Source organism: Ambystoma mexicanum, chromosome 9 (genome assembly GCF_040938575.1).
Source record: "Ambystoma mexicanum isolate Mex_15411 chromosome 9, UKY_AmexF1_1, whole genome shotgun sequence".
NCBI classification, from domain to species: Eukaryota; Metazoa; Chordata; class Amphibia; order Caudata; family Ambystomatidae; genus Ambystoma; species Ambystoma mexicanum.
In genome coordinates this window covers 1209647894-1209662785 of record NC_090931.1, presented here as the reverse complement: position 1 = coordinate 1209662785, position 14892 = coordinate 1209647894, and positions in this window count along the sequence as shown.

Sequence of the window (14892 nt, the reverse complement as noted above, 5' to 3'; positions counted from 1 at the left end):
TTTCTCCTCCTCTCCCATTAATGGTGGCACCCGTTGGGATGTCCTCTTGGCCCCTTTCCACTCCTCTAAGGCCATCATTAATGTCTATGCTAACGGGACCGTCTTGGTCCAAGGCCCGCAGGCCAACCTTCACCTCTTTGATAGACGCTTCCCACGCCTCATCAACTTCCTCTCCGCTCCCGCTGTCCCCCCTCCTCTGTCCTCGGCTACCTTGCCTCTCCCCTCCCTCCCTGCCCCTTCTCTTGCTCCCTCTTCAACTCCTTCTCTAACACCTCCGCAGGGCGTACCTCTGATCTGTACCCCTCCCCGGAAGTTTTTCAAGGGTGGCAACCTTCTCCACATTGCCACTCTAAATTCTCGCTCTGCCATCAAGCACTCCTCTGATATCTGTCGCCTTCTTGAGGAACTGGACCTCGACGTCCTCGGTCTCACTGAGACATGGTTCACTGCCAGCTCTGCCACCAGCTTCGACACACTCCTACCTGACGGCTACAAGATCCTCTCCATGCCTAGGCCAAACCGCTCAGGGGGTGGTGTTGCCCTTATCTTCCCTGAGTGGATTCCTGCCACTGTCACTCCTACGCAGACCTACTCCTCTTTTGAATGTCTTGTCTGCCGACTCTCTCTCTCTCCTAGCCATTCCCTTACCGTGGCTACTATCTATCGGCCACCTGGTCAAATTTCATCCTTCCTCTCTGAGTGGGCTGACCTCTCCTCCTCACTCCTGTCCTCAACCACCCAACTCCTCTTTCTCGGTGACTTCAACATCCACCTCGATGCCTCCTGTCCCCCCACTGGTCTCTTTCGCGAACTCTGCAACTCTCTCTCACTCTCTATCCTCCCCTCTGGGCCTACTCACTCTGCAGGGCACACTCTGGATGCTCTGATCTCTTCTGACCTTCCCCTCTCCCTCCCTCTCTCCACTCCTCTCTCCTGGAGTGATCACTTTCTCCTATCCTCCCACCTCTCCCTCCCTACCCCACAGGCAAAGCCACCCTCGTCATTGCCACCCACCTTCTCGGTCATCCGACCCATGAAGCGCGTGTCAGTTGAGGCTTTCGCTGCTACCTTCTCGCCCCCTCCTCCCCCCTCGGCTGACTCCCACCCTGACACAGCCCTCTCCATCCTCTATTCCTCTATATCTGATACTCTCGATATCCTTGCCCCCGTCATGAGAATCCGCCTGAAGCCCAAAGCCAAATGTAACTCCTGGTATGACTCGGATCTCGTCACCCTAAAACGCAAGTGCAGGGTGGCAGAGAGGAAATGGCGTGCTTCATGCTCATCCTCTGACAAACTGGCCTGCCGCCTGCTCCAAAGGCAATACCGGCTCTCCGTTCTCACCAAGAAGAGAGCCCTTATCCAAGCCCGCATCTCTGAGGCATCTAACAACTCGGCCGAACTCTTTAAAATCTGCAAGGAGCTGGCCAACCCTGCTGCAGTCTCTACCTCTCCTGTCCCCTCCCAGGCCCTCTGCACCGCACTGGCCTCGCACTTCATCTCAAAAACTCAGGACATCCTGTCCTCGCTCTCCTCCTCTCTCCTCCCTCCCTCTCTTCCCGGCCCTTCCTCTTGCTCTCTTGCAGCCTCCCCTCCGCCCTCCTTCTCTGCTTTTCCACCTTTTTCTGCTGATGAGGTTTCCAGACAAGTCCGATCTATGAAAGCCTCGTCTAAACAGGTTCACCCCTGTTCCTCCAAAACCATCAAGGACCACATCGACTCCCTGGCTCCTGCCTTGGCTGCCTTTTGCAACCACTCATTCGCCTCTGGAGTCTTCCCATCCCCCCTCAAGCACTCCCTTGTGCACCCCCTCCTCAAGAAACCCTCCTCCGACCCCTCCTGCCCGGCCAACTATCGCCCAATCTCCATCACTCCCTTCCTGGGCAAGCTCCTGGAGAAACTGGCCATCTCCCAGCTTAACCTCCATGCTGAATCTGTTGGTAATCTTCATGACCATCAATCCGGCTTCAGAGCGGCCCGAAGCACGGAAACTGCTCTCCTGAACATCCGTGAGGACCTGCTCCTGAACCTCGATTCCAACACTCCCTGTGTTCTCATTCTGCTCGATCTCTCCTCTGCCTTTGACACTGTCAACCATGCCATCCTGCTCAACCGTCTCCGTGATAACCTGGGTATCACTGGTCAGGCTCTGGCATGGCTGACCTCTTTCCTTTCCGGTCGACCCTCCCAGGTCCAAATGGGCTCCTTCCTCTCTGACATCTTTTTCTCCACCTGTGGTGTCCCCCAGGGATCCAACCTCTCTCCCTGGCTTTTCAACCAGTATCTGGCACTCCTTGCCCACCGCATCGCCGCTCTCTGCCCCTACTTCCAGTGCTATGCGGACGATACCCAGCTCATTTTCAGGCTACCCTCGGCCTCCTCCTCTCCTTCCCTCATCTCCGACTGTCTGTCTGCTATCCAGGAATGGTGTGCCGCCAATGACCTCTGCCTTAACGCCAGTAAGACTGAGATTCTACTCATCGGCACACCCACTCCCTCCTTCCCTGCAGCTCTCTGGCCGGCCTCCCTTGGCCCCCTTCCTGCCCCTACCTGCAAGGCTAAAAACCTTGGGGTCATCTTCGACTCCACACTCTCCTTCTCTCCTCATATATCTGACGTCTCTAAGAAGTCACACTACCAGCTGCACCTCCTCAGAGGTATTCTTCCCTTCCTCTCCTTCCCCCAGAAGCTCACTGTCTCCCGAGCCCTGGTTCTCTCAAGGCTGGACTACTGTAACAGCCTCTATCTTAATCTGCCTGCCTCCACTCTCCGCCCTCTGCAACTTATCCAGAACAGAACTGCGAGACTTGTCCTTGGCCTCAAGCCCAGGGACCGTATCTCTCCAGGACTGAAATCTCTTCACTGGCTCCCAGTGGCTGCGAGGATTAAGTTCAAAACCCTCTGCATTGTCCACAAGGCCTTCTGGGGCCTGGGGCCTAAATACCTTCAACTCTCTCTTCCTAAATATCTTCCTTCACGAGCCCTTCGCTCATCCTTCTCCAACTCCCTCATGGTCAGCCGCTTCTCGAAGCAACGAGCTGGGGGTAGATCTCTCTCCGCAGCAGGGGCCTCCCTCTGGAACAGCCTTCCTGCCTCCCTGAAACTTGAGGAGAACCATCTCCGGTTCCGGAAGCACCTCAAAACCTTCCTCTTCGCTTCTGCCTTCTCTCTCCCTCTCCCCTGCTAAACCTGCTTAACTCCCCACTGAATTCTGCACTAAACCTGCATCTGAGCCACTCTCAGCGACCTCGGTCCAGGTCCCAGCCACTCTCCACTTGCACTGCCTCCCTGGCTCCCCCTGCACTGTGGGACTGTCACTGCATCCCTACAGCCCCCTTCCCAGCACTTGCTCTGCACTTACCTCGCACTTTGCCACCAGCTGGCCCTTTTATTTATTATTTATTATTTATTTATTTTTACGCTACTTACCTTGTACCGCACTTCCCCCCCACCTCCTCCCCCTGCACTTTCTCCTTTTCCCCTTACCTCTGCACTTGCGCGATCTGAATGACACCTGGCCTAGTAGGATCGTTTGTCTGTCTTCCCCTTGTTTCCCTCCCTCCCTGCCTCGTCGCGCCTTGAAACACTTGTGTATAGGCGCGTTACAAATATCATATCATATCATATCATATCATATCAGGGATACTGCTCTGAAATGCATATCCTCCTTTCCCTCCAACAGATCGCAAATAGTACACATGCCTCTGTTTTCCTCAGCTCCCTACCCAGTCACCCAGGAAGTGCCGCAGGATGCCTCTCTCTTTCACTCCCAGTTCCTCTTTAACCTCTTCCTGAGCTCACTATCCACACTCATCAGTGCCTTACGGACTTAGACTTGACCCTATCACATCATATCAACCCTGTGGTCACACACTTTTATCTCCAAATATGCATCCTCTGCTGCCTTTTTTCTTACCTGACCTTCCTACACAGTGGCCCTCATTACAAGTCCGACAGTCCGAATCCGGTTTTTCCGTGAAGGCGGTGACACCGTTTCTGCGTCCGTAAGCATGCGGAAGTAAGGTGCGATTATGGTTCGTCGTTTGCGCGAACCACCCCATCTCAGAAACGGTGTCACCGCCATAATGCAAACAACCACGGAACAGATGTACTGGGTAAAATGGCAGCAGTACATCCGTTTCTGCCACGTCCATCCCGGGAACGGAAATACTGATCCCGGAAACACAGTGATCGCGAAAACCAGAAAGAGAGTGGCGGCCATTACTCAAACCACAATCCACTGCAATCCTCAGTAACCACTAGGCCTACAGCTCCTGTGACTTGCTACAAAGAACCACTGAGATGAAATCCAGGATCCCAGCCACCCGCCAGTGCAAGCCCCGCTTCAGCGAGGCTGAACTGACAGTGCTCATTGAGCACTTTGTGGACAATGCAGCCCTGCTGTTCAGCACTGATCAAAGGTGCAGCACACAGCAGAGGAAGGAAATCTGGGCAGCCACTGTACAGAAGTGCACAGCAGTCGGTGCGCACAGTGAAGGACTGCCACAAGAGCTGGGACGATCTGCGGTTGCGTCTCCATAACCTCATGGCAGCACACAGGCAGCACATCACCGGCACAGGAGGGGGAACACCATTACCTCTGAAGCTCCAGACCTGGGAGGAGAGGTGCAGCAGCATTGTTCACCTAGAGGGGATCGAGGGAGTTGGTCAAGCAGAGGTCGGAGCCGGAACACCTGCTGAGGCTGGTGAGTATACAGAGTGCAAAGCCATGATTGTGAATGATGGAAGACCCCCCGCACATCCACCGTTACCCCCCCCCCCCCCCAGGCAGGGCCTAGAGGCACACAACACATCCACCATTAAACCCCCTCTCCCCAGACAGGGCATAGAGGCACACAACACATCCATCATTGCCCCCCCAGGCGGTTCCTAGAGGCACACAACAAATCCACCATTGCCCCCCCCAGGCAGGTCCTAGAGGCACACAACACATCCACCATTGACACCCTCCAGGCAGGGCCTAGAGGCACACAACACATCCACCATTGCCCCCCCAGGCAGGGCCTAGAGGCACACAACATATCCACCATTGACCCCTCCAAGGCAGGGCCTAGAGGCACACAACACATCCACCATTGCCCCGCCCCAGGAAGGGCCTAGAGGCACACAAAACATCCACCATTGACCCCCACTGCCCCAGGCAGGGCCTAGAGGCACTCAACACATCCACCATTGACCCCCACCCCAGGCAGGGCCTAGAGGCACACAACACATCCACCATTGACCCCCCCCACACACAACAACCCCATGTGACAACACCACCAGGATAGGCAGACAGCGTACAACTGTGTGCAAGCCGTGATCAACACTCCTGAGTGCATCACCCATCAAATGTGTGTACATGCAAGTGGACCAAGTATGGGGAGTGCTTTGCATGTGAATGGCCCATTCACATCCTGTCACACGACTAACAGCATGCCCTACATTCCCCCACAGGTACATCAACCGACAGTGACTCGGCACAACAGCCTGCACCAAGGGGGACTGCACGTGGCCGTCAGACAAGGCCATCCCAGGACCCCACTGCCACCACCTCCGGTACACAAGCATCTGCTAGAGTGACAGTGCAGGATGAAACCGACACCTCCATCCCCGCTGCGCCTGAAGTCCAGCATGTGGCAACACAAAACACACCTGCTGACACTCCCATTGCACCCACCAGTGGCCCGCAGCCATCCAGCGACATTGACGCAGCCAGCATCGAGAGCACGCCGGGAGAACAGGGCGCTGACACACCCGACAATGCGGATGACGGGGGCAACATCACTCCTGAACAGGTGGCCATATTCTGCCCCATGGGACCTCAGAGTCCATTGCACTCCCCCACACCTTGCATCCCGGAAATCTGCGCCCGCCAACAGCGCATAGAGGAGCAGCAGGCAAGCCTGATGCAGCTAGTGGAGCAACAGCTCCAGGAGGCAAGGCTGCAACGTGAGGAGGCCCGACTACAACGGGAGAGAACAGCCACCTCTGTGCGCTGCCTCTCATGCGCAATCGGGTAGTTTGCCACCACGAACATGGTGTTATCACAGCAGGTCAGGAAGGGGAATAACATAATGTCCAGTATTGCGGAATCAATGCTGGTTGCCCAGCAGGCTTACCTGGCCGTGTGCCACCTACAAAACCTGCATTGCCCTCTGCCAGCAGCACACCCTTCAATTTGGTGACCAGTAGCCCTAGTAGGAGGTCATCTTGGCTGGCAGGACCCTCTGGAAAGGGCATTCATGGGCACAAGCTCGGCTGGAAATAGGCTGGACATTGCAGAACTGTCCTCCCACTAGTTCTGATGGGCTCCGGGTTGGTGGGTGGGTACGTTGGGGTGTTGGGAATGGTCCTTAGTGGGGTTAGTCAGTAGGGACCTGGTTGGTGGGTGGGCACGTTGGAGTGGTGGGGGTGGTCCTAAGTGGGGTTAGTCAGTTGGGGCCTGGTTGGTGGGTGGGTACATTGGGTTGGTGGGGGTGGTCCTTAGTGGGGTTAGTCAGTTGGGGCCTGGTTGGTGGGTGGGTATGTTGGAGTGGTGGGAGGGGCACATGTGTTCTTGTTTGCAATCAAATACCTTTTCCCCTGTTAATGCTTAGATACACTGGTGTTAAAATTCAAATGACGAGTGGACAATCTCATTTCATGTGTATACAATCCATTTACTGTTGTGCCACCACATGAAGTGCAGAATGTGCATAGGAAGTGTATCAGAAAAAATTGTGTATGAGTGCTGCACGTGCATGTTGACTGAAAATGGCACCCCGGCCTGCTAGTCCACCCATCCCATCATCATCATCATCATCGGCTGCCTCGATGTCCGGGAGCAGTGGAATGTTCCTGCGTATGCACAGATTGTGCAGCATAGCACATGCAAGAACTATTTTCCCTGTCTTCACCGGGCTGTACTGCAATGAACCACCTGATCTGCTCAGGCAGTGGAACCTGGCCTTCAGCAGTCCAAAGGTCCGCTCGATCACGCCATGTGTGCATATGTGTGCCTGGTTGTAGGCCCCCTCATCAGCCATGGCGTGAGTGCATATCCTGCATCACCTGCATGGGAGTGAAAGCAAGGGCACATGTTACTGTTTGTGGGATTACTGGGTAAATCAGATGCAGTCCACTGATGCCCCTTCTGGTCATTCGGTGTGTGAATCATCTATTGAGCACACTTGGATCCCATTACCATGCTGTGGTCTGTGATGCTTAGATTCTTGGAACAATGTTGGCCAACAACATGTTCCAATCATTGTAATGCACACGAGTTCTGATGTGGTGGGTGACTCCGGCATTGCGATGTGATGGGCAGATCTGCATCCGGCAGACACAGATAACTGCAAAGATGTGACCACTGCACACTGCACAAGATGCACCCATCAGATGCATGGGGGTAGCAAATGTACATCTGGCGGGTGAGGGACTAACATCCCCATATTGATATTGCATGTAGTGCCAACCCATGGCTAGGGTGTGCATGAAGGTAGGCAGGGCATGTTCTTCCATGACATGGCATGGGGCAATTTCGGACTTGCCGCGGTTAGCAGTGTGGATTCTGGTGCTTGTCCACCCCCCCAATGCACAGGGGTCATGCATTGGCAGTTGTGGTCACCCAACTGCCTGGGACACTGTGGGCCTTGACTGTCTCCCCCCCGCATACACAGGGGTCATGCATTGGCAGTTGTGCTCACCCAACTTCCTGGGACACTGTGGGCCTTGTCTATTCCCCCCCAATACACAGGGGTCATGCATTGGCAGTTGTGCTCGCCCAACTGCCTGGGGCACTGTGGGCCTTGACTATTCCCCCCCAATACACAGAGGTCATGCATTGGAAGTTGTACTCACCCAACAGCCATTTGCTTTGTCCCGCATAACGTTCCATGTAGCGTGGCAATGTTGAATTCCACAGGACCATTGAGTCGTGTGTGGACCCTGGGAAACGTGCACAGCAATAGGTGATCACTTGTTGGGCATCGCAGACCATCTTGAAATTCAGTGAGTGGAATTGCTTCCGATTGCGGTACACCGCCTCAATTGCATGTCTGACAGTCAACTCCATGTGCGTGCAATTCACTGTGCCTATACAATTCACTGTGCCTAGGCATGCCTGCAATGGCATGGAAGGCCACTTTGGTTGCAATGACCTGGGCAGGGGTACGGGGTAGGGAAATGTACTATGTGCTGATAGGTTCCGGTGGTGAGTAAATGCACTATGGAGACTACCTTCCACGGGGGGGGGGGATTGCAATCAGGATTCCGATGCAGCTGCTGATGTCGTCTTCGGTGAGGTTGACGATGGATATGATTGAGGCCCTGTCAAGCCGGTATAATGTGTGGATTTGACCGTGCGTCAGGTTCCAAGATGAGGCCCAGATGCTGGGTATTGCTCGCTGCCTGCGGGGTGGTGCCTGCTGCACATTTATGTTTGGGATGGGCACTGGGTTCCGGATTTTCTTCCTGTGCCTACGCCTCCTCCTCTGCCCCAGTACTGCCTCAATCTGCACTGCTGCTTGCAGTTTCCCTATCCCAAATACTGTTAGGGCGGCTGGCAACATGGTTGTGTTGGAAGGTGGCCTGGGTGTGGTGTGGCCCTTTTGTAGGCTCCCATTGGCCTGATTGTGCACCGATGGTGCCTGTTTCAGCTCACGTGACACTGTTTAATGCCATGTCCGCAGTGCCAGTGGTAAGGGCACGATGTCCACAGTGTTTCCGCCATGATCATGGTGGTGTTTCCATGTCCGTGCTACTCGTATTGTGCCCGGTGTTGAGCATTGCCAGTGATTGGCGGTGCGCCGGTGAGTTGTTGTGCTGTTTCCGTCCACAGTGCTACCGGGTGCATTGACACTGCAGGGGTCTCTTAACGGTGATGGTGTTTCCGGCTTCGTGGGTCTGGATGAGCTGGTCCGGTAACCGGTGCCAGTACGGGTTTACCGGCACTGTTAAATCTGGACTCTCTGACTTGTTATGAGGGCCAGTGTCTCTATGATGGTTGCTATCATGCTTTCACATCTAGATTAGGCTAATATCTCACCCCCCATCAGAGCTATGAAAACTCTGAGTACAAAACACTGCCAGGTGATGCTAGGTGTGTTTAAAAACGGATTTGTAAGTGCAGATCTTTAGAGAAGGGGTGTTCATAGATCTCCTGTGTTCTTCCTCTGGGATCTGAGATGCTAGTGAGGTGGGGGATGGATTTGTCCAAACAATCTGGCTTGCATTTGCAGCCCCAATGCAATTGCGCTAATGACCAACCTCACGTGCTTTGTTGATTACTCTGCAGGATACACAGGGAGTTGTGCTCCAGTTCATCTGTAACTCACTGTTGATAATCTCCTACATTTCATTTCAGCAGGCATTCAGATTGTTTATTATAAATGTGTTTTTATGTTTGTGATGATATGTTATGTTATTGTGCATTTGTATAGTGCCTTATAATCCACTGGTATGATCTCAAAGCACTGTGGGTTGAACGCCCCCGGGAACCGTAGTCCAGGTCAGTGGAGAGAGTAGGGTAGTATATAGTGCTTGGGTGCACTCAGTATGTGTGCAGCCAGTGTGGTGTGTAGCTGCATTCTAATGCTAGGCCGGTGCAGTGGTTGTGTGAGGTCAGTAGAATGTATGCAACAAGGCTGTTGACCTTGGGGTCTGCATTCTGGCAGTGGTGGGGTTTGTGTATAGGCTTATGTGTGCAGCCAGGTCCATTTTGTCGTGGGGTATAGTTGCATTCTAAAGACTGTTGAGGTGTTCATGGAGATGAGTAGGTATGTGTGCAGCTAAGCCAAATTGACCAAGAGGTATAGCTGCATTCTATTGTTTGTTGGTGTAGAGGAGAGAGTAAGCATATCAGTATCTGTGAGTGTCTGTGAGTCTTGTTTGGAGACCCCAGTTCCTGACTTCCTTCTGTGTCCACTGAGCTGACCGTATCTATTCTAGAGGTTCGGAGCATTGGTTGTCCAAGAGATTCTCTGTCTAGTGCGCAGATTGTTCTGAATTACAAGGCCTGAGGTTGTTATTTCCTGTTTGACAGTCTCATCGGAGTTGAGATGCCCTGTTCCTAGTCTTTGTTGGGCTAAAGGAAACGTTCGCTCAAGAAATTTTATTGGCCAAAAAGATGGGCAATAATAAAAAAAATATACTGGCACTTTTTTTTTTAAGTCCCCATGTAACATTTTGAGCAAATGAAGCTCAATTTACAAAAGGAAACACATGGGGGCATACATTTTGTGAAATGGATGCCCGCCTGTGCTTGCTTTTGCGGCACTAATGAAGGAAAAGCCAGACAGCTGTAGTAAACAAAAGCTACCACTTGGTGGCTTTTCCTTCATCGGTTTTTCTTTCTAAGTTTCTCAGGCTCCTCCGAAAAGAAAAACTGCAGCGTTTTTGAAACACAACCGCGTTGTGTTTCTGCCTGCAGCTGCTTTCCCATTTGGGGCTCTCTCGCTCCCCGCGGGGAGCCTGAGAGCCCCAAATGGGAAAGCTGCTGTAAGCAGAAACACTGCGGCATGGAAACACAACCGCGTTGTGTTTCTGCCTGCAGCTGCTTTCCCATTTGGGGCTCAGGCTCCCAGGGAGTCCGAGCCCCAAATGGGAAAGCTGCTGTAGGCAGAAACACTGCGGCATGGAAACACAACCACGTTGTGTTTGTGCCTGCCTTGGCTTTCACTTTGGGTCTCCGGTGCTCCCCTGGGTGAGCACCGGAGACCCAAAGTCATAGCCACGGCAGGCAGAAACACAACGCGGTTGTGTTTCAATAACGCTGCAGTTTTTCTTTCTAAGTTTCTCAGGCTCCTCTGGCTCGGAGGAGCCTGAGAAACATAGAAAGAAAAACTGCAGCGTTTTCAAATACAATAGCTTTTGAAGCTACTGCAAACATAAATACAACGTTTTTAAAGCTGCAGTTTCATTTCTAAGTTTTCCGGGCTCCTACAGCCCAGAAAACTTTGAAAAAAAAACGCAGCTAGTGCTTTTTTTTTTTAAATAGCACTTACCGAGATGCAGTTGCAGCTTTTCTGCCTGTAGGCTCTGGTCTCCGTCCTGCGAGTCCCAACATCAATGAAGGAAAAGCCACCCAGTGGTAGCTTTTGTTTAAATTTTACATAGGGACTTTAAAAAAAAAGTGCCAGTATATTTTTTTATTATTGCCCATCTTTTTGGCCAATACATTTTTTTTGGGCGAACCATTCCTTTAAGCGAATTGCAGGTGTACTGCCGTCTCTGTGTCTTGTTGAGTATGCCATAATTTATTGGATGTTAACTTCTAGTTGTGATAGATTCTCTGTCTAGTGCAGAGTTGTTTCTGATTACCAGGCTTGAGGTTGTCTTTCCCTGCTTGGCAGTGACATCGGTGTTGAGTAGCTCTATTGCTAATATTTGATGGGTTAAACAAATTGCAGGTATTTGGTCGTCCCTGTGTTTCATTGAGAATGCCATTGTCTATTAGATCATACCTTCTCGTTGTGCAGTTACCTCCAGTTCTGATCTATCAGAATTTCGAATACTAGCTAGATTCGATGACTGGTGTTCAGTGGAGACAAGGACCCACAAAAGCTACTATTGTCTTCCCTATTATGGGCAACCTCCAAGTGCTACAAAAACTGGCATGTACATTATTGGATTTATGAAGTACCTTACCTTACTCTCTTCAGATACTTTCCTTAAGTTGTAGACTAGGTGGTTTCTTTTTGGATGAAAAGATAGACAGGCAGATGGATACTTCAAAATCATGCCTTACCACAAAATGCAGCATAATATATAAACTGCAATTTGACCTCAGGTTTCTTTCTACTATGCAGACTTGTTTAGGACAAAGCATCCACACCTTGTATTCTAGATCTTGACTGATCAGTGTTACTCTGCTCAACCTTCCTCAGATCCAGCATTGTGTCATCTTCCCCGACTACTTAAATCCCCTCTTCATCCCTTGATCCGACGGTTGTGATTTCTGCATTTTAAAGGATGATTTTGTGCGGCCTTCAGAAGGCAGAAATATCACATCTCAGGGAGGTACCTTCGCAGGAACCTCTTTCCTTCATAAACAGTGAGATCACAGGGATTCTTTTTTTAGGCAACCGTGGTCACACACCCACCGTGCAGCCTTGTTAGCCTATTAGGCAGGTGAGAAGACAGTGGAGCTTCTTTGCTTAGTCAGTCCTTAACCTGTATAGAAATTGCTACAAATGACAATTGGAGGTATCAGAAGTTATCAAATAGGAATGATCTGGGCACCACTTCTTTAATCCATTTGCTTTGGATTATGGAGCAACACACTCTAAAGACCAGACGCGGACCACGATTGATATGCATTTAAGGAGTTAGTTTGAACCAACCCAACACAGTCATGCACTCTTTGTGAATTGAATCATTCATCTTTATTCGATTTTTCATCAACAATTCTTCTAAATCTACTGTATTCCTTTTACTTCTGTACATTCTTTCATGTACCCATAGCGGGCTAAAGAAGACACTCAGTTTCAGTTCAAATGAATTAACCATCTTCAGGGGGACAAAATGCTAAGAAAATAAAACCAGCCCATGTCAGAAACCTTATGACTGACTGCCTTAGTTCCAACAAACTTTTAATTCACTCTATCTCCCTTGCTTAGCTAGTGATTGTCTATTTTTCAATATCATACCATTTATCCTCTATAAATCGGTGTTCATCTTTGTAGCACCATTTTCTCGACTCTTACGACATGAACCGACTTGCTCCCCGCCTTTTAAAGAACCATATGTGGGGCCGACATTAGTTGAAATATATCAACACGTTGTCCTATTTCACAGATGAGTAGCTTCTCATGTCCTGGTATTTTCTTTGCATCTTGGTATTTGTGCTCCTGCATTTAGAATAGCAGGAGCAAAGCTTTACATCACAGAATCCTAATAATAAAGCAAGGACTAGGCTGAATACTCACTCTTGACACAGGACTGCCACTGAGCTCTGCAACTGTAACAATGATTCTGATGGGTAAAGTCTGGAAATGGAAATCCTTAACAATTATAAAGCATGGATTGGCAAAACCTATGATTGGAGGAAGAAAGGCAGAAGTCACACAACAGTATTGATTTGGTGAGTTAATTTGCATAACAGGGGATTGCGTGTTTCATTCATGTATTGATGGGCAGAGGTGCCCTAATGGAGATACTGTATGACAAGGCCCTCCCCAGGAGCGGTCCGGATTGACGCGACATGATTATGTGATTCAAGTGGCGTTGTGTGACATTTAAAGTCAGCCTATGAAATTGAATTTATTTTCTAATTGGTCACGCTAAAGGCTATTTTGAGGAACGTTCGTTGAACAATATAAGTGGAAACTCAATCGACTTTATATTCCACAAATGTACTGATTACATGACTTCTATAAAAATAAAGTAAAAACCATTTCACAAAAATGGCAACATTAGGTGCACAATGACACACTATTCCTTCAAATGAAATAGCCACATTTTGCACCTGAGTATTATCCAGCCTGATCTGGCGGGAAGCGGGAGGCAGCCCTCATGCCACTGCTGGAAAGAGAGAGGAGTGCCAGGCATTCTGCTCTACTCTGCCCAATCACTTGGGCAGTGAAGGTGAATGCGTGCGGTGTGGGGGAAAGCTGACATGGAAGTTGTTGGGTATTTATTGCAGAGCTCTCATGCTGTCCAATGCCAGGTGGAAATAGCTCATCCAGGCTTTTTTTATTCGTTGCATTCTGCTTTCTGTACCGTTAAAATGAAAGTCCCTTTGTACAAAGAAATACGCACTGACACTGCCATTAGGTTTGACTTATGGTGTAAATGCATTGTGTGCGGCTAATTAAGAGTTGTGTTATTCGTATATTGTTATGATTATATGTGGGGAGATGCAGAGAATTGAGCTTGTTATGTAAGAGTACTAAAGAAGGTCATACACAATTGTTCATTCTAAACTACAAAGTGGTAAATGACATGTCATTGAAATATTTAGGCAGCCTCCTTTATCATTCTACACTCTCTTACTATGAATCCCAAAGCCACACTCTCTTCACGTGAGCATAGGCAATCAGTCCCATAAAGGTCCTTTGTGATGTCTTTTCCATTTAGATGTATCCTGAGTGACATCGTCTGTAAGGTAATAATCAGACTACAACTCCCAGAATACATCTGGCAGCAATCCAAAGTGATTCCTTCGAACCTTCCTTGATATGCACTGTCCTCTCGAGTTAACACTTAGCTTATCCTTTCCCCCAAAGGTGACTCCTTCACATGATGCGACTATTCATTATTATAAACTGTCATTCTATAAACCACCAAATTACATTCCCTTCAAATGAGCGTATCTAAGCAGCCCCATGCAATTCCTTGCTGACATCACTTCCATTTTGGTGTATCGTGAGGGTTGTAGTCTGTGCTTCCATGTCTAGTCTACGACTCCCAGAATGTCAAAGGCAGAAAACCAAATTGCTTACTTCCCACCCTTTGGGCCATACATTGTTCTCCACATAAACCCCTACCACTTCCCTTTCTCCTTGGTCCTGACCGTTGCCACACAACCTTATATGAATCTCTACTTCATTATACCACAATCCCTTCCTGTGAACCCCCAATCCATACTCCTTTTAAAAGAGCATAGTGCCATGCAGTTCCTGGTGACATCCCCTCCATTTCGAGGTGTGCTGAGAGTTGAAGGCTTTGTTCATTTCCATACGATGCGCAACATCCAAGGTGCTGACTTCTTGCCCTTCTGGACATACGCCATCCTCTCTAGCTCTGCCTCACCTTTTCATTCTCCGTGAACTTCTGGCCACTGGCGCTGCACTTTGCAGGAACCCGCACATCATTATCCGAAAAGGTCTTCCTATGAAACACCAAGAGCCACTTCCTCCCTCACATTGACATCATGGTTGATTGTTCACAACCTTATATTTAACAATATTT